Here is an 18,290-nt window from a genome sequence, read left to right on the forward strand (position 1 = left end):
CCAACCAAGCAAGCTTGCAAAGGAAATCTGCACTACAATGAAGTCTCACTTCCCCCCGGTCAAAAGGGCCATCTGAATAAAGTGTAAAATCCAGAAAGGCAGGACATTCCATGGAGAACTGGGAGCCTTGTTATGCTGATGGGCGGGATGTAAATTGCCAACAGACACTCGGGAGAAGTGTATGGTGTTTCCTGAAACATCTAAAAAACAAAGCAACAGAGCCTAGGGCACTGCCACTTATGGTCCTATAGCTTAGGGAAATTAAAATCAAAAAGACACAGCCACCCCAAAGTTTGGGACGCCTCTGTTTACAAGAACCTCGTTTACAGTACAAGTTCAACATCGCAGAAAGTGAAAAATGGATAAAGAAGTTGTGGTATTTACTTACAAAGCAATATCACTCAGCAATGAAATCTATGTCATCAGGCCCTTAGCATCACAATGAGTGGATTCAGGTATGATGATTCTAACTGAAATAAGTCACACAGAAAAAGAAACATCATAAGATATCATTAATACACGGAATGTAAACTTGGCTACACAGGAACTGAATTACAGAACAGAACAGGGTCTCAAATTTAGAAAACCAACTTATGCTTGCTTAAGGGTAAAGGTGAGTTGGGGTGCTGCATAAAACCAGAGATTGAAATGAGCACAGATAAAGTTCCTTAAGTCAAATATGGAATAGACAAGAGCTACTCCTTGCTCAACGAAATGGACTCAACACCGCATATTAAACGCCTAAGAATGTACCTGACTAGTAAGTATCTTAAAACCTATGGATTGTTATGTCTCCGAAAGAGAATCAAGCATGTGTACAGGGGCATAAACGCAGCAGTGATAGGATTGTAGAGGTTCGGTGAGCAAATGAAGACCCTTTGAAGTCATATTGCATGGTACCCATTCCACGGGTCGCAACTCTCCAGGTTTAAGGTATTCTTCCTTCAGCTAAAACATGCATGTGGAACCTAGAGTATGATCAACCATGTGATCGGGAGACGTGTTCAAATATGTCTCAGTTTTCGTACCCTGGTACTCGGGTGCAACATTCCAGACGCTTTACTAACACTCTCCCCACTTGGAGAGTCAGTCCCTTTAACCTCCTGTTTGGCCCAGTTTGCAATTTCTGCGGAAGATGAACAGGAATAGCGAGAACCAATGGAGACTAGCTGGAGGTGTCTGGACGGGCAAATTTAACTCTCATTTCCTAACAGGAAGAGGAATTAACCAAAGGCTCAGCGTGCCATGCCAGAATCAGATTAGGGCCTGAAGCCATCCTGTGGTGTTGCGGGCAGCTCAAAAGAAAGCGAGTTGAAGAAAGGAGCTCAGGGGCACTGTAATTCACAAACCTGCAGAGTTATAAATGACAGCTATCGTCCAAAAATAGACTGAAGTAAGGCTGCCAAGAGGACTTGAAAGCGGGGCAGAATTGCAGGAAACCGATTTCAGGAGGTAGACTGGAATTGCATTGAAAGCATAGGAAAAGAGGCAGAACGTCCACAATGATGCACTTGGCCAAAAAGGGCGTATGCGTTTTTTCCTGAATATATTCAGGAAAAAACGCATACGCCCTTTTTGGCCAACCAAGCAAGCTTGCAAAGGAAATCTGCACTACAATGAAGTCTCACTTCCCCCCGGTCAAAAGGGCCATCTGAAAAAAGTGTAAAATCCAGAAAGGCAGGACAGGCCATGGAGAACTGGGAGCCTTGTTATGCTGATGGGCGGGATGTAAATTGCCAACAACCACTCGGGAGAAGTGTATGGTGTTTCCTGAAACATCTAAAAAACAAAGCAACAGAACCTAGGGCACTTCCACTTATGGTCCTATAGCTTAGGGAAATTAAAATCAAAAAGACACAGCCACCCCAAAGTTTGGAACGGCTCTGTTTACAAGAACCTCGTTTACAGTACAAGTTCAACATCGCAGAAAGTGAAAAATGGATAAAGAAGTTGTGGTGTTTACTTACAAAGCAATATCACTCAGCAATGAAATCTGTGTCATCAGGCCCTTAGCAGCACAATGAGTGGATTCAGGTATGATGATTCTAACTGAAGTAAGTCACACAGAAAAAGAAACATCATAAGATATCAGTAATACACGGAATGTAAACTTGGCTACACAGGAACTGAATTACAGAACAGAACAGGGACTCAAATTTAGAAAACCAACTTATGCTTGCTTAAGGGTAAAGGTGAGTTGGGGTGCTGCATAAAACCAGAGATTGAAATGAGCACAGATAAAGTTCCTTAAGCCAAATATGGAATAGACAAGAGCTACTCCTTGCTCAACGAAATGGACTCAACACTGCATATTAAACGCCTAAGAATGTACCTGACTTGTAAGTATCTTAAAACCTATGGATTGCTATGTCTCCAAAAGAGAATCAAGCATGTGTACAGGGGCATAAACGCAGCAGTGATAGGATTGGAGAGGTTCGGTGAGCAAATGAAGACCCTTTGAAATCATATTGCATGGTACCCATTCCACGGGTTTCAACTACCCAGGTTTAAGGTATTCTTCCTTCAGCTAAAACATGCATGTGGAACCTAGAGTATGATCAACCATGTGATCGGGAGACGTGTTCAAATATGTCTCAGTTTTCGTACCCTGGTACTCGGGTGCAACATTCCAGACGCTTTACTAACACTCTCCCGACTTGGAGAGTCAGTCCCTTTAACCTCCTGTTTGACCCAGTTTGCAATTTCTGCGGAAGATGAACAGGAATAGCGAGAACCAATGGAGACTAGCTGGAGGTGTCTGGACGGGCAAATTTAACTCTCATTTCCTACCAGGAAGAGGAATTAACCAAAGGCTCAGCGTGCCATGCCAGAATCAGATTAGGGCCTGAAGCCATCCTGCGGTGTTGCGGCCAGGTCACAAGAAAGCGAGTTGAAGAAAGGAGCTCAGGGGCACTGTAATTCACAAACCTGCAGAGTTATAAATGACAGCTATCGTCCAAAAATAGACTGAAGTAAGGCTGCCAAGAGGACTTGAAAGCGGGGCAGAATTGCAGGAAACCGATTTCAGGAGGTAGACTGGAATTGCATTGAAAGCATAGGAAAAGAGGCAGAACGTCCACAATGATGCACTTGGCCAAAAAGGGCGTATGCGTTTTTTCCTGAATATATTCAGGAAAAAACGCATACGCCCTTTTTGGCCAACCAAGCAAGCTTGCAAAGGAAATCTGCACTACAATGAAGTCTCACTTCCCCCCAGTCAAAAGGGCCATCTGAAAAAAGTGTAAAATCCAGAAAGGCAGGACAGGCCATGGAGAACTGGGAGCCTTGTTATGCTGATGGGCGGGATGTAAATTGCCATCAGACACTCGGGAGAAGTGTATGGTGTTTCCTGAAACATCTAAAAAACAAAGCAACAGAGCCTAGGGCACTGCCACTTATGGTCCTATAGCTTAGGAAAATTAAAATCAAAAAGACACAGCCACCCCAAAGTTTGGGACGCCTCTGTTTACAAGAACCTCGTTTACAGTACAAGTTCAACATCGCAGAAAGTGAAAAATGGATAAAGAAGTTGTGGTATTTACTTACAAAGCAATATCACTCAGCAATGAAATCTGTGTCATCAGGCCCTTAGCATCACAATGAGTGGATGCAGGTATGATGATTCTAACTGAAATAAGTCACACAGAAAATGAAACATCATAAGATATCAGTAATACACGGAATGTAAACTTGGCTACACAGGAACTGAATTACAGAACAGAACAGGGTCTCAAATTTAGAAAACCAACTTATGCTTGCTTAAGGGTAAAGGTGAGTTGGGGTGCTGCATAAAACCAGAGATTGAAATGAGCACAGATAAAGTTCCTTAAGTCAAATATGGAATAGACAAGAGCTACTCCTTGCTCAACGAAATGGACTCAACACCGCATATTAAACGCCTAAGAATGTACCTGACTAGTAAGTATCTTAAAACCTATGGATTGCTATGTCTCCGAAAGAGAATCAAGCATGTGTACAGGGGCATAAACGCAGCAGTGATAGGATTGGAGAGGTTCGGTGAGCAAATGAAGACCCTTTGAAGTCATATTGCATGGTACCCATTCCACGGGTCTCAACTCTCCAGGTTTAAGGTATTCTTCCTTCAGCTAAAACATGCATGTGGAACCCAAGTATGATCAACCATGTGAACGGGAGACGTGTTCAAATATGTCTCAGTTTTCCTCCCCTGGTACTCGGGTGCAACATTCCAGACGCTTTACTAACACTCTCCCCACTTGGAGAGTCAGCGCCTTTAACCTCCTGTTTGGCCCAGTTTGCAATTTCTGCGGAAGATGAACAGGAATAGCGAGAACCAATGAGAGGCTAGCTGGAGGTGTCTGGACGGGCAAATTTAACTCTCATTTCCCACCAGGAAGAGGAAATAACCAAAGGCTCAGCGTGCCGTACCGGAACCAGATTAGGGCCTGAAGCCATCCTGCGGTGTTGCGGCCAGTTCAAAAGAAAGCGAGTTGAAGAAAGGAGCTCAGGGGCACTGTAATTCACAAACCTGCAGAGTTATAAATGACAGCTATCGTCCAAAAATAGACTGAAGTAAGGCTGCCAAGAGGACTTGAAAGCGGGGCAGAATTGCAGGAAACCGATTTCAGGAGGTAGACTGGAATTGCATTGAAAGCATAGGAAAAGAGGCAGAACGTCCACAATGATGCACTTGGCCAAAAAGGGCGTATGCGTTTTTTCCTGAATATATTCAGGAAAAAACGCATACGCCCTTTTTGGCCAACCAAGCAAGCTTGCAAAGGAAATCTGCACTACAATGAAGTCTCACTTCCCCCCGGTCAAAAGGGCCATCTGAAAAAAGTGTAAAATCCAGAAAGGCAGGACAGGCCATGGAGAACTGGGAGCCTTGTTATGCTGATGGGCGGGATGTAAATTGCCAACAACCACTCGGGAGAAGTGTATGGTGTTTCCTGAAACATCTAAAAAACAAAGCAACAGAACCTAGGGCACTTCCACTTATGGTCCTATAGCTTAGGGAAATTAAAATCAAAAAGACACAGCCACCCCAAAGTTTGGAACGGCTCTGTTTACAAGAACCTCGTGTACAGTACAAGTTCAACATCGCAGAAAGTGAAAAATGGAGAAAGAAGTTGTGGTGTTTACTTACAAAGCAATATCACTCAGCAATGAAATCTGTGTCATCAGGCCCTTAGCAGCACAATGAGTGGATTCAGGTATGATGATTCTAACTGAAGTAAGTCACACAGAAAAAGAAACATCATAAGATATCAGTAATACACGGAATGTAAACTTGGCTACACAGGAACTGAATTACAGAACAGAACAGGGACTCAAATTTAGAAAAACAACTTATGCTTGCTTAAGGGTAAAGGTGAGTTGGGGTGCTGCATAAAACCAGAGATTGAAATGAGCACAGATAAAGTTCCTTAAGCCAAATATGGAATAGACAAGAGCTACTCCTTGCTCAACGAAATGGACTCAACACTGCATATTAAACGCCTAAGAATGTACCAGACTTGTAAGTATCTTAAAACCTATGGATTGCTATGTCTTCAAAAGAGAATCAAGCATGTGTACAGGGGCATAAACGCAGCAGTGATAGGATTGGAGAGGCTCGGTGAGCAAATGAAGACCCTTTGAAATCATATTGCATGGTACCCATTCCACGGGTTTCAACTACCCAGGTTTAAGGTATTCTTCCTTCAGCTAAAACATGCATGTGGAACCTAGAGTATGATCAACCATGTGATCGGGAGACGTGTTCAAATATGTCTCAGTTTTCGTACCCTGGTACTCAGGTGCAACATTCCAGACACTTTACTAACACTCTCCCGACTTGGAGAGTCATTTCCTTTAACCTCCTGTTTGGCCCATTTTGCAATTTCTGCGGAAGATGAACAGGAATAGCGAGAACCAATGGAGACTAGCTGGAGGTGTCTGGACGGGCAAATTTAACTCTCATTTCCTAACAGGAAGAGGAATTAACCAAAGGCTCAGCGTGCCATGCCAGAATCAGATTAGGGTCTGAAGCCATCCTGTGGTGTTGCGGCCAGCTCAAAAGAAAGCGAGTTGAAGAAAGGAGCTCAGGGGCACTGTAATTCACAAACCTGCAGAGTTATAAATGACAGCTATCGTCCAAAAATAGACTAAAGTAAGGCTGCCAAGAGGACTTGAAAGCGGGGCAGAATTGCAGGAAACCAATTTCAGGAGGTAGACTGGAATTGCATTGAAAGCATAGGAAAAGAGGCAGAACGTCCACAATGATGCACTTGGCCAAAAAGGGCGTATGCGTTTTTTCCTGAATATATTCAGGAAAAAACGCATACGCCCTTTTTGGCCAACCAAGCAAGCTTGCAAAGGAAATCTGCACTACAATGAAGTCTCACTTCCCCCCAGTCAAAAGGGCCATCTGAAAAAAGTGTAAAATCCAGAAAGGCAGGACAGGCCATGGAGAACTGGGAGCCTTGTTATGCTGATGGGCGGGATGTAAATTGCCAACAACCACTCGGGAGAAGTGTATGGTGTTTCCTGAAACATCTAAAAAACAAAGCAACAGAACCTAGGGCACTTCCACTTATGGTCCTATAGCTTAGGGAAATTAAAATCAAAAAGACACAGCCACCCCAATGTTTGGAACGGCTCTGTTTACAAGAACCTCGTGTACACTACAAGTTCAACATCACAGAAAGTGAAAAATGGATAAAGAAGTTGTGGTATTTACTTACAAAGCAATATCACTCAGCAATGAAATCTGTGTCATCAGGCCCTTAGCAGCACAATGAGTGGATTCAGGTATGATGATTCTAACTGAAATAAGTCACACAGAAAAAGAAACATCATAAGATATCAGTAATACACGGAATGTAAACTTGGCTACACAGGAACTGAATTACAGAACAGAACAGGGTCTCAAATTTAGAAAACCAACTTATTCTTCCTTAAGGGTAAAGGTGAGTTGGGGTGCTGCATAAAACCAGAGATTGAAATGAGCACAGATAAAGTTCCTTAAGCCAAATATGGAATAGACAAGAGCTACTCCTTGCTCAACGAAATGGACTCAACACCCCATATTAAACGCCTAAGAATGTACCTGACTAGTAAGTATCTTAAAACCTATGGATTGCTATGTCTCCGAAAGAGAATCAAGCATGTGTACAGGGGCATAAACGCAGCAGTGATAGGATTGGAGAGGTTCAGTGAGCAAATGAAGACCCTTTGAAGTCATATTGCATGGTACCCATTCCACGGGTTTCAACTACCCAGGTTTAAGGTATTCTTCCTTCAGCTAAAACATGCATGTGGAACCTAGAGTATGATCAACCATGTGATTGGGAGACGTGTTCAAATATGTCTCAGTTTTCCTCCCCTGGTACTCGGGTGCAACATTCCAGACGCTTTACTAACACTCTCCCCACTTGGAGAGTCAGTCCCTTTAACCTCCTGTTTGGCCCAGTTTGCAATTTCTGCGGAAGATGAACAGGAATAGCGAGAACCAATGAGAGGCTAGCTGGAGGTGTCTGGACGGGCAAATTTAACTCTCATTTCCCACCAGGAAGAGGAATTAACCAAAGGCTCAGCATGCCGGGCCGGAACCAGATTAGGGCCTGAAGCCATCCTGCGGTGTTGCGGCCAGGTCACAAGAAAGCGAGTTGAAGAAAGGAGCTCAGGGGCACTGTAATTCACAAACCTGCAGAGTTATAAATGACAGCTATCGTCCAAAAATAGACTGAAGTAAGGCTGCCAAGAGGACTTGAAAGCGGGGCAGAATTGCAGGAAACCGATTTCAGGAGGTAGACTGGAATTGCATTGAAAGCATAGGAAAAGAGGCAGAACGTCCACAATGATGCACTTGGCCAAAAAGGGCGTATATGGTTTTTCCTGAATATATTCAGGAAAAAACGCATACGCCCTTTTTGGCCAACCAAGCAAGCTTGCAAAGGAAATCTGCACTACAATGAAGTCTCACTTCCCCCCGGTCAAAAGGGCCATCTGAAAAAAGTGTAAAATCCAGAAAGGCAGGACAGGCCATGGAGAACTGGGAACCTTGTTATGCTGATGGGCGGGATGTAAATTGCCAACAGACACTCGGGAGAAGTGTATGGTGTTTCCTGAAACATCTAAAAAACAAAGCAACAGAGCCTAGGGCACTGCCACTTATGGTCCTATAGCTTAGGGAAATTAAAATCAAAAAGACACAGCCACCCCAAAGTTTGGAACGGCTCTGTTTACAAGAACCTCGTTTACAGTACAAGTTCAACATCGCAGAAAGTGAAAAATGGATAAAGAAGTTGTGGTATTTACTTATAAAGCAATATCACTCAGCAATGAAATCTATGTCATCAGGCCCTTAGCATCACAATGAGTGGATTCAGGTATGATGATTCTAACTGAAATAAGTCACACAGAAAATGAAACATCATAAGATATCACTAATACACGGAATGTAAACTTGGCTACACAGGAACTGAATTACAGAACAGAACAGGGTCTCAAATTTCGAAAACCAACTTATGCTTGCTTAAGGGGAAAGGTGAGTTGGGGTGCTGCATAAAACCAGAGATTGAAATGAGCACAGATAAAGTTCATTAAGTCAAATATGGAATAGACAAGAGCTACTCCTTGCTCAACGAAATGGACTCAACATCGCATATTAAACGCCTAAGAATGTACCTGACTAGTAAGTATCTTAAAACCTATGGATTGCTATGTCTCCGAAAGAGAATCAAGCATGTGTACAGGGGCATAAACGCAGCAGTGATAGGATTGGAGAGGTTCGTTGAGCAAATGAAGACCCTTTGAAGTCATATTGCATGGTACGCATTACACGGGTCTCAACTCTCCAGGTTTAAGGTATTCTTCCTTCAGCTAAAACATGCATGTGGAACCCAAGTATGATCAACCATGTGAACGGGAGACGTGTTCAAATATGTCTCAGTTTTCCTCCCCTGGTACTCGGGTGCAACATTCCAGACGCTTTACTAACAGTCTCCCCACTTGGAGAGTCAGCGCCTTTAACCTCCTGTTTGGCCCAGTTTGCAATTTCTGCGGAAGATGAACAGGAATAGCGAGAACCAATGAGAGGCTAGCTGGAGGTGTCTGGACGGGCAAATTTAACTCTCATTTCCCACCAGGAAGAGGAAATAACCAAAGGCTCAGCGTGCCGTACCGGAACCAGATTAGGACCTGAAGCCATCCTGCGGTGTTGCGGCCAGCTCAAAAGAAAGCGAGTTGAAGAAAGGAGCTCAGGGGCACTGTAATTCACAAACCTGCAGAGTTATAAATGACAGCTATCGTCCAAAAATAGACTGAAGTAAGGCTGCCAAGAGGACTTGAAAGCGGTGCAGAATTGCAGGAAACCGATTTCAGGAGGTAGACTGGAATTGCATTGAAAGCATAGGAAAAGAGGCAGAACGTCCACAATGATGCACTTGGCCAAAAAGGGCGTATGCGTTTTTTCCTGAATATATTCAGGAAAAAACGCATACGCCCTTTTTGGCCAACCAAGCAAGCTTGCAAAGGAAATCTGCACTACAATGAAGTCTCACTTCCCCCCGGTCAAAAGGGCCATCTGAAAAAAGTGTAAAATCCAGAAAGGCAGGACAGGCCATGGAGAACTGGGAGCCTTGTTATGCTGATGGGCGGGATGTAAATTGCCAACAACCACTCGGGAGAAGTGTATGGTGTTTCCTGAAACATCTAAAAAACAAAGCAACAGAACCTAGGGCACTTCCACTTATGGTCCTATAGCTTAGGGAAATTAAAATCAAAAAGACACAGCCACCCCAAAGTTTGGAACGGCTCTGTTTACAAGAACCTCGTGTACAGTACAAGTTCAACATCGCAGAAAGTGAAAAATGGAGAAAGAAGTTGTGGTGTTTACTTACAAAGCAATATCACTCAGCAATGAAATCTGTGTCATCAGGCCCTTAGCAGCACAATGAGTGGATTCAGGTATGATGATTCTAACTGAAGTAAGTCACACAGAAAAAGAAACATCATAAGATATCAGTAATACACGGAATGTAAACTTGGCTACACAGGAACTGAATTACAGAACAGAACAGGGACTCAAATTTAGAAAAACAACTTATGCTTGCTTAAGGGTAAAGGTGAGTTGGGGTGCTGCATAAAACCAGAGATTGAAATGAGCACAGATAAAGTTCCTTAAGCCAAATATGGAATAGACAAGAGCTACTCCTTGCTCAACGAAATGGACTCAACACTGCATATTAAACGCCTAAGAATGTACCAGACTTGTAAGTATCTTAAAACCTATGGATTGCTATGTCTTCAAAAGAGAATCAAGCATGTGTACAGGGGCATAAACGCAGCAGTGATAGGATTGGAGAGGCTCGGTGAGCAAATGAAGACCCTTTGAAATCATATTGCATGGTACCCATTCCACGGGTTTCAACTACCCAGGTTTAAGGTATTCTTCCTTCAGCTAAAACATGCATGTGGAACCTAGAGTATGATCAACCATGTGATCGGGAGACGTGTTCAAATATGTCTCAGTTTTCGTACCCTGGTACTCAGGTGCAACATTCCAGACACTTTACTAACACTCTCCCGACTTGGAGAGTCATTTCCTTTAACCTCCTGTTTGGCCCATTTTGCAATTTCTGCGGAAGATGAACAGGAATAGCGAGAACCAATGGAGACTAGCTGGAGGTGTCTGGACGGGCAAATTTAACTCTCATTTCCTAACAGGAAGAGGAATTAACCAAAGGCTCAGCGTGCCATGCCAGAATCAGATTAGGGTCTGAAGCCATCCTGTGGTGTTGCGGCCAGCTCAAAAGAAAGCGAGTTGAAGAAAGGAGCTCAGGGGCACTGTAATTCACAAACCTGCAGAGTTATAAATGACAGCTATCGTCCAAAAATAGACTGAAGTAAGGCTGCCAAGAGGACTTGAAAGCGGGGCAGAATTGCAGGAAACCAATTTCAGGAGGTAGACTGGAATTGCATTGAAAGCATAGGAAAAGAGGCAGAACGTCCACAATGATGCACTTGGCCAAAAAGGGCATATGCGTTTTTTCCTGAATATATTCAGGAAAAAACGCATACGCCCTTTTTGGCCAACCAAGCAAGCTTGCAAAGGAAATCTGCACTACAATGAAGTCTCACTTCCCCCCAGTCAAAAGGGCCATCTGAAAAAAGTGTAAAATCCAGAAAGGCAGGACAGGCCATGGAGAACTGGGAGCCTTGTTATGCTGATGGGCGGGATGTAAATTGCCAACAACCACTCGGGAGAAGTGTATGGTGTTTCCTGAAACATCTAAAAAACAAAGCAACAGAACCTAGGGCACTTCCACTTATGGTCCTATAGCTTAGGGAAATTAAAATCAAAAAGACACAGCCACCCCAAAGTTTGGAACGGCTCTGTTTACAAGAACCTCGTGTACACTACAAGTTCAACATCACAGAAAGTGAAAAATGGATAAAGAAGTTGTGGTATTTACTTACAAAGCAATATCACTCAGCAATGAAATCTGTGTCATCAGGCCCTTAGCAGCACAATGAGTGGATTCAGGTATGATGATTCTAACTGAAATAAGTCACACAGAAAAAGAAACATCATAAGATATCAGTAATACACGGAATGTAAACTTGGCTACACAGGAACTGAATTACAGAACAGAACAGGGTCTCAAATTTAGAAAACCAACTTATTCTTCCTTAAGGGTAAAGGTGAGTTGGGGTGCTGCATAAAACCAGAGATTGAAATGAGCACAGATAAAGTTCCTTAAGCCAAATATGGAATAGACAAGAGCTACTCCTTGCTCAACGAAATGGACTCAACACCCCATATTAAACGCCTAAGAATGTACCTGACTAGTAAGTATCTTAAAACCTATGGATTGCTATGTCTCCGAAAGAGAATCAAGCATGTGTACAGGGGCATAAACGCAGCAGTGATAGGATTGGAGAGGTTCAGTGAGCAAATGAAGACCCTTTGAAGTCATATTGCATGGTACCCATTCCACGGGTTTCAACTACCCAGGTTTAAGGTATTCTTCCTTCAGCTAAAACATGCATGTGGAACCTAGAGTATGATCAACCATGTGATCGGGAGACGTGTTCAAATATGTCTCAGTTTTCCTCCCCTGGTACTCGGGTGCAACATTCCAGACGCTTTACTAACACTCTCCCCACTTGGAGAGTCAGTCCCTTTAACCTCCTGTTTGGCCCAGTTTGCAATTTCTGCGGAAGATGAACAGGAATAGCGAGAACCAATGAGAGGCTAGCTGGAGGTGTCTGGACGGGCAAATTTAACTCTCATTTCCCACCAGGAAGAGGAATTAACCAAAGGCTCAGCATGCCGGGCCGGAACCAGATTAGGGCCTGAAGCCATCCTGCGGTGTTGCGGCCAGGTCACAAGAAAGCGAGTTGAAGAAAGGAGCTCAGGGGCACTGTAATTCACAAACCTGCAGAGTTATAAATGACAGCTATCGTCCAAAAATAGACTGAAGTAAGGCTGCCAAGAGGACTTGAAAGCGGGGCAGAATTGCAGGAAACCGATTTCAGGAGGTAGACTGGAATTGCATTGAAAGCATAGGAAAAGAGGCAGAACGTCCACAATGATGCACTTGGCCAAAAAGGGCGTATATGGTTTTTCCTGAATATATTCAGGAAAAAACGCATACGCCCTTTTTGGCCAACCAAGCAAGCTTGCAAAGGAAATCTGCACTACAATGAAGTCTCACTTCCCCCCGGTCAAAAGGGCCATCTGAAAAAAGTGTAAAATCCAGAAAGGCAGGACAGGCCATGGAGAACTGGGAACCTTGTTATGCTGATGGGCGGGATGTAAATTGCCAACAGACACTCGGGAGAAGTGTATGGTGTTTCCTGAAACATCTAAAAAACAAAGCAACAGAGCCTAGGGCACTGCCACTTATGGTCCTATAGCTTAGGGAAATTAAAATCAAAAAGACACAGCCACCCCAAAGTTTGGAACGGCTCTGTTTACAAGAACCTCGTTTACAGTACAAGTTCAACATCGCAGAAAGTGAAAAATGGATAAAGAAGTTGTGGTATTTACTTATAAAGCAATATCACTCAGCAATGAAATCTATGTCATCAGGCCCTTAGCATCACAATGAGTGGATTCAGGTATGATGATTCTAACTGAAATAAGTCACACAGAAAATGAAACATCATAAGATATCACTAATACACGGAATGTAAACTTGGCTACACAGGAACTGAATTACAGAACAGAACAGGGTCTCAAATTTCGAAAACCAACTTATGCTTGCTTAAGGGGAAAGGTGAGTTGGGGTGCTGCATAAAACCAGAGATTGAAATGAGCACAGATAAAGTTCATTAAGTCAAATATGGAATAGACAAGAGCTACTCCTTGCTCAACGAAATGGACTCAACATCGCATATTAAACGCCTAAGAATGTACCTGACTAGTAAGTATCTTAAAACCTATGGATTGCTATGTCTCCGAAAGAGAATCAAGCATGTGTACAGGGGCATAAACGCAGCAGTGATAGGATTGGAGAGGTTCGTTGAGCAAATGAAGACCCTTTGAAGTCATATTGCATGGTACGCATTACACGGGTCTCAACTCTCCAGGTTTAAGGTATTCTTCCTTCAGCTAAAACATGCATGTGGAACCCAAGTATGATCAACCATGTGAACGGGAGACGTGTTCAAATATGTCTCAGTTTTCCTCCCCTGGTACTCGGGTGCAACATTCCAGACGCTTTACTAACAGTCTCCCCACTTGGAGAGTCAGCGCCTTTAACCTCCTGTTTGGCCCAGTTTGCAATTTCTGCGGAAGATGAACAGGAATAGCGAGAACCAATGAGAGGCTAGCTGGAGGTGTCTGGACGGGCAAATTTAACTCTCATTTCCCACCAGGAAGAGGAAATAACCAAAGGCTCAGCGTGCCGTACCGGAACCAGATTAGGACCTGAAGCCATCCTGCGGTGTTGCGGCCAGCTCAAAAGAAAGCGAGTTGAAGAAAGGAGCTCAGGGGCACTGTAATTCACAAACCTGCAGAGTTATAAATGACAGCTATCGTCCAAAAATAGACTGAAGTAAGGCTGCCAAGAGGACTTGAAAGCGGTGCAGAATTGCAGGAAACCGATTTCAGGAGGTAGACTGGAATTGCATTGAAAGCATAGGAAAAGAGGCAGAACGTCCACAATGATGCACTTGGCCAAAAAGGGCGTATGCGTTTTTTCCTGAATATATTCAGGAAAAAACGCATACGCCCTTTTTGGCCAACCAAGCAAGCTTGCAAAGGAAATCTGCACTACAATGAAGTCTCACTTCCCCCCGGTCAAAAGGGCCATCTGAAAAAAGTGTAAAATCCAGAAAGGCAGGACAGGCCATGGAGAACTGGGAGCCTTGTTATGCTGATGGGCAGGATGTAAATTGCCAACAGACACTCGGGAGAAGTGTATGGTGTTTCCTGAAACATCTAAAAAACAAAGCAACAGAGCCTAGGGCACTGCCACTTATGGTCCTATAGCTTAGGGAAATTAAAATCAAAAAGACACAGCCACCCCAAAGTTTGGGACGCCTCTGTTTACAAGAACCTCGTTTACAGTACAAGTTCAACATCGCAGAAAGTGAGAAATGGATAAAGAAGTTGTGGTATTTACTTACAAAGCAATATCACTCAGCAATGAAATCTATGTCATCAGGCCCTTAGCATCACAATGAGTGGATTCAGGTATGATGATTCTAACTGAAATAAGTCACACAGAAAAAGAAACATCATAAGATATCAGTAATACACGGAATGTAAACTTGGCTACACAGGAACTGAATTACAGAACAGAACAGGGTCTCAAATTTAGAAAACCAACTTATTCTTGCTTAAGGGTAAAGGTGAGTTGGGGTGCTGCATAAAACCAGAGATTGAAATGAGCACAGATAAAGTTCCTTAAGTCAAATATGGAATAGACAAGAGCTACTCCTTGCTCAACGAAATGGACTCAACACCGCATATTAAACGCCTAAGAATGTACCTGACTAGTAAGTATCGTAAAACCTATGGATTGCTATGTCTCCAAAAGAGAATCAAGCATGTGTACAGGGGCATAAACGCAGCAGTGCTAGGATTGGAGAGGTTCGGTGAGCAAATGAAGACCCTTTGAAGTCATATTGCATGGTACCCATTCCACAGGTTTCAACTACCCAGGTTTAAGGTATTCTTCCTTCAGCTAAAACATGCATGTGGAACCTAGAGTATGATCAACCATGTGATCGGGAGACGTGTTCAAATATGTCTCAGTTTTCCTCCCCTGGTACTCGGGTGCAACATTCCAGACGCTTTACTAACACTCTCCCCACTTGGAGAGTCAGTCCCTTTAACCTCCTGTTTGGCCCAGTTTGCAATTTCTGCGGAAGATGAACAGGAATAGCGAGAACCAATGAGAGGCTAGCTGGAGGTGTCTGGACGGGCAAATTTAACTCTCATTTCCCACCAGGAAGAGGAATTAACCAAAGGCTCAGCGTGCCGTTCCAGAACCAGATTAGGGCCTGAAGCCATCCTGCGGTGTTGCGGCCAGCTCAAAAGAAAGCGAGTTGAAGAAAGGAGCTCAGGGGCACTGTAATTCACAAACCTGCAGAGTTATAAATGACAGCTATCATCCAAAAATAGACTGAAGTAAGGCTGCCAAGAGGACTTGAAAGCGGGGCAGAATTGCAGGAAACCGATTTCAGGAGGTAGACTGGAATTGCATTGAAAGCATAGGAAAAGAGGCAGAACGTCCACAATGATGCACTTGGCCAAAAAGTGCGTATGCGTTTTTTCCTGAATATAATCAGGAAAAAACGCATACGCCCTTTTTGGCCAACCAAGCAAGCTTGCAAAGGAAATCTGCACTACAATGAAGTCTCACTTCCCCCCGGTCAAAAGGGCCATCTGAAAAAAGTGTAAAATCCAGAAAGGCAGGACAGGCCATGGAGAACTGGGAGCCTTGTTATGCTGATGGGTGGGATGTAAATTGCCAACAGACACTCAGGAGAAGTGTATGGTGTTTCCTGAAACATCTAAAAAACAAAGCAACAGAACCTAGGGCACTGCCACTTATGGTCCTATAGCTTAGGGAAATTAAAATCAAAAAGACACAGCCACCCCAAAGTTTGGGACACCTCTGTTTACAACAACCTCGTTTACAGTACAAGTTCAACATCGCAGAAAGTGAAAAATGGATAAAGAAGTTGTGGTATTTACTTACAAAGCAATATCACTCAGCAATGAAATCTGTGTCATCAGGCCCTTAGCAGCACAATGAGTGGATTCAGGTATGATGATTCTAACTGAAATAAGTCACACAGAAAAAGAAACATCATAAGATATCAGTAATACACGGAATGTAAACTTGGCTACACAGGAACTGAATTACAGAACAGAACAGGGTCTCAAATTTAGAAAACCAACTTATTCTTCCTTAAGGGTAAAGGTGAGTTGGGGTGCTGCATAAAACCAGAGATTGAAATGAGCACAGATAAAGTTCCTTAAGCCAAATATGGAATAGACAAGAGCTACTCCTTGCTCAACGAAATGGACTCAACACCCCATATTAAACGCCTAAGAATGTACCTGACTAGTAAGTATCTTAAAACCTATGGATTGCTATGTCTCCGAAAGAGAATCAAGCATGTGTACAGGGGCATAAACGCAGCAGTGATAGGATTGGAGAGGTTCAGTGAGCAAATGAAGACCCTTTGAAGTCATATTGCATGGTACCCATTCCACGGGTTTCAACTACCCAGGTTTAAGGTATTCTTCCTTCAGCTAAAACATGCATGTGGAACCTAGAGTATGATCAACCATGTGATCGGGAGACGTGTTCAAATATGTCTCAGTTTTCCTCCCCTGGTACTCGGGTGCAACATTCCAGACGCTTTACTAACACTCTCCCCACTTGGAGAGTCAGTCCCTTTAACCTCCTGTTTGGCCCAGTTTGCAATTTCTGCGGAAGATGAACAGGAATAGCGAGAACCAATGAGAGGCTAGCTGGAGGTGTCTGGACGGGCAAATTTAACTCTCATTTCCCACCAGGAAGAGGAATTAACCAAAGGCTCAGCATGCCGGGCCGGAACCAGATTAGGGCCTGAAGCCATCCTGCGGTGTTGCGGCCAGGTCACAAGAAAGCGAGTTGAAGAAAGGAGCTCAGGGGCACTGTAATTCACAAACCTGCAGAGTTATAAATGACAGCTATCGTCCAAAAATAGACTGAAGTAAGGCTGCCAAGAGGACTTGAAAGCGGGGCAGAATTGCAGGAAACCGATTTCAGGAGGTAGACTGGAATTGCATTGAAAGCATAGGAAAAGAGGCAGAACGTCCACAATGATGCACTTGGCCAAAAAGGGCGTATATGGTTTTTCCTGAATATATTCAGGAAAAAACGCATACGCCCTTTTTGGCCAACCAAGCAAGCTTGCAAAGGAAATCTGCACTACAATGAAGTCTCACTTCCCCCCGGTCAAAAGGGCCATCTGAAAAAAGTGTAAAATCCAGAAAGGCAGGACAGGCCATGGAGAACTGGGAACCTTGTTATGCTGATGGGCGGGATGTAAATTGCCAACAGACACTCGGGAGAAGTGTATGGTGTTTCCTGAAACATCTAAAAAACAAAGCAACAGAGCCTAGGGCACTGCCACTTATGGTCCTATAGCTTAGGGAAATTAAAATCAAAAAGACACAGCCACCCCAAAGTTTGGAACGGCTCTGTTTACAAGAACCTCGTTTACAGTACAAGTTCAACATCGCAGAAAGTGAAAAATGGATAAAGAAGTTGTGGTATTTACTTATAAAGCAATATCACTCAGCAATGAAATCTATGTCATCAGGCCCTTAGCATCACAATGAGTGGATTCAGGTATGATGATTCTAACTGAAATAAGTCACACAGAAAATGAAACATCATAAGATATCACTAATACACGGAATGTAAACTTGGCTACACAGGAACTGAATTACAGAACAGAACAGGGTCTCAAATTTCGAAAACCAACTTATGCTTGCTTAAGGGGAAAGGTGAGTTGGGGTGCTGCATAAAACCAGAGATTGAAATGAGCACAGATAAAGTTCATTAAGTCAAATATGGAATAGACAAGAGCTACTCCTTGCTCAACGAAATGGACTCAACATCGCATATTAAACGCCTAAGAATGTACCTGACTAGTAAGTATCTTAAAACCTATGGATTGCTATGTCTCCGAAAGAGAATCAAGCATGTGTACAGGGGCATAAACGCAGCAGTGATAGGATTGGAGAGGTTCGTGAGCAAATGAAGACCCTTTGAAGTCATATTGCATGGTACCCATTACACGGGTCTCAA

At 43.4% G+C, this 18,290-nt stretch overlaps 1 long non-coding RNA gene across 3 annotated transcripts in view; it reads right to left on the minus strand.

The window, feature by feature from the left end:
• The window catches only part of LOC307181174, a 255,444-nt gene that overhangs the window by 163,405 nt on the left and 73,749 nt on the right, over positions 1-18,290 (minus strand). Inside the window, exon 1 of one of the 3 annotated variants that reach the window (XR_013826068.1) lies at positions 389-447. The exons of the other annotated variants lie outside the window; for them this stretch is intronic. This is a non-coding gene — a long non-coding RNA (uncharacterized lncRNA). Of the gene's footprint in view, positions 1-388; positions 448-18,290 lie in introns of those variants that run through there. 3 annotated transcript variants of the gene reach the window in all.

The sequence above is a fragment of the Stenella coeruleoalba genome, assembly GCF_951394435.1.
Source record: "Stenella coeruleoalba genome assembly, contig: scaffold_151, whole genome shotgun sequence".
Taxonomy (NCBI): Eukaryota; Metazoa; Chordata; class Mammalia; order Artiodactyla; family Delphinidae; genus Stenella; species Stenella coeruleoalba.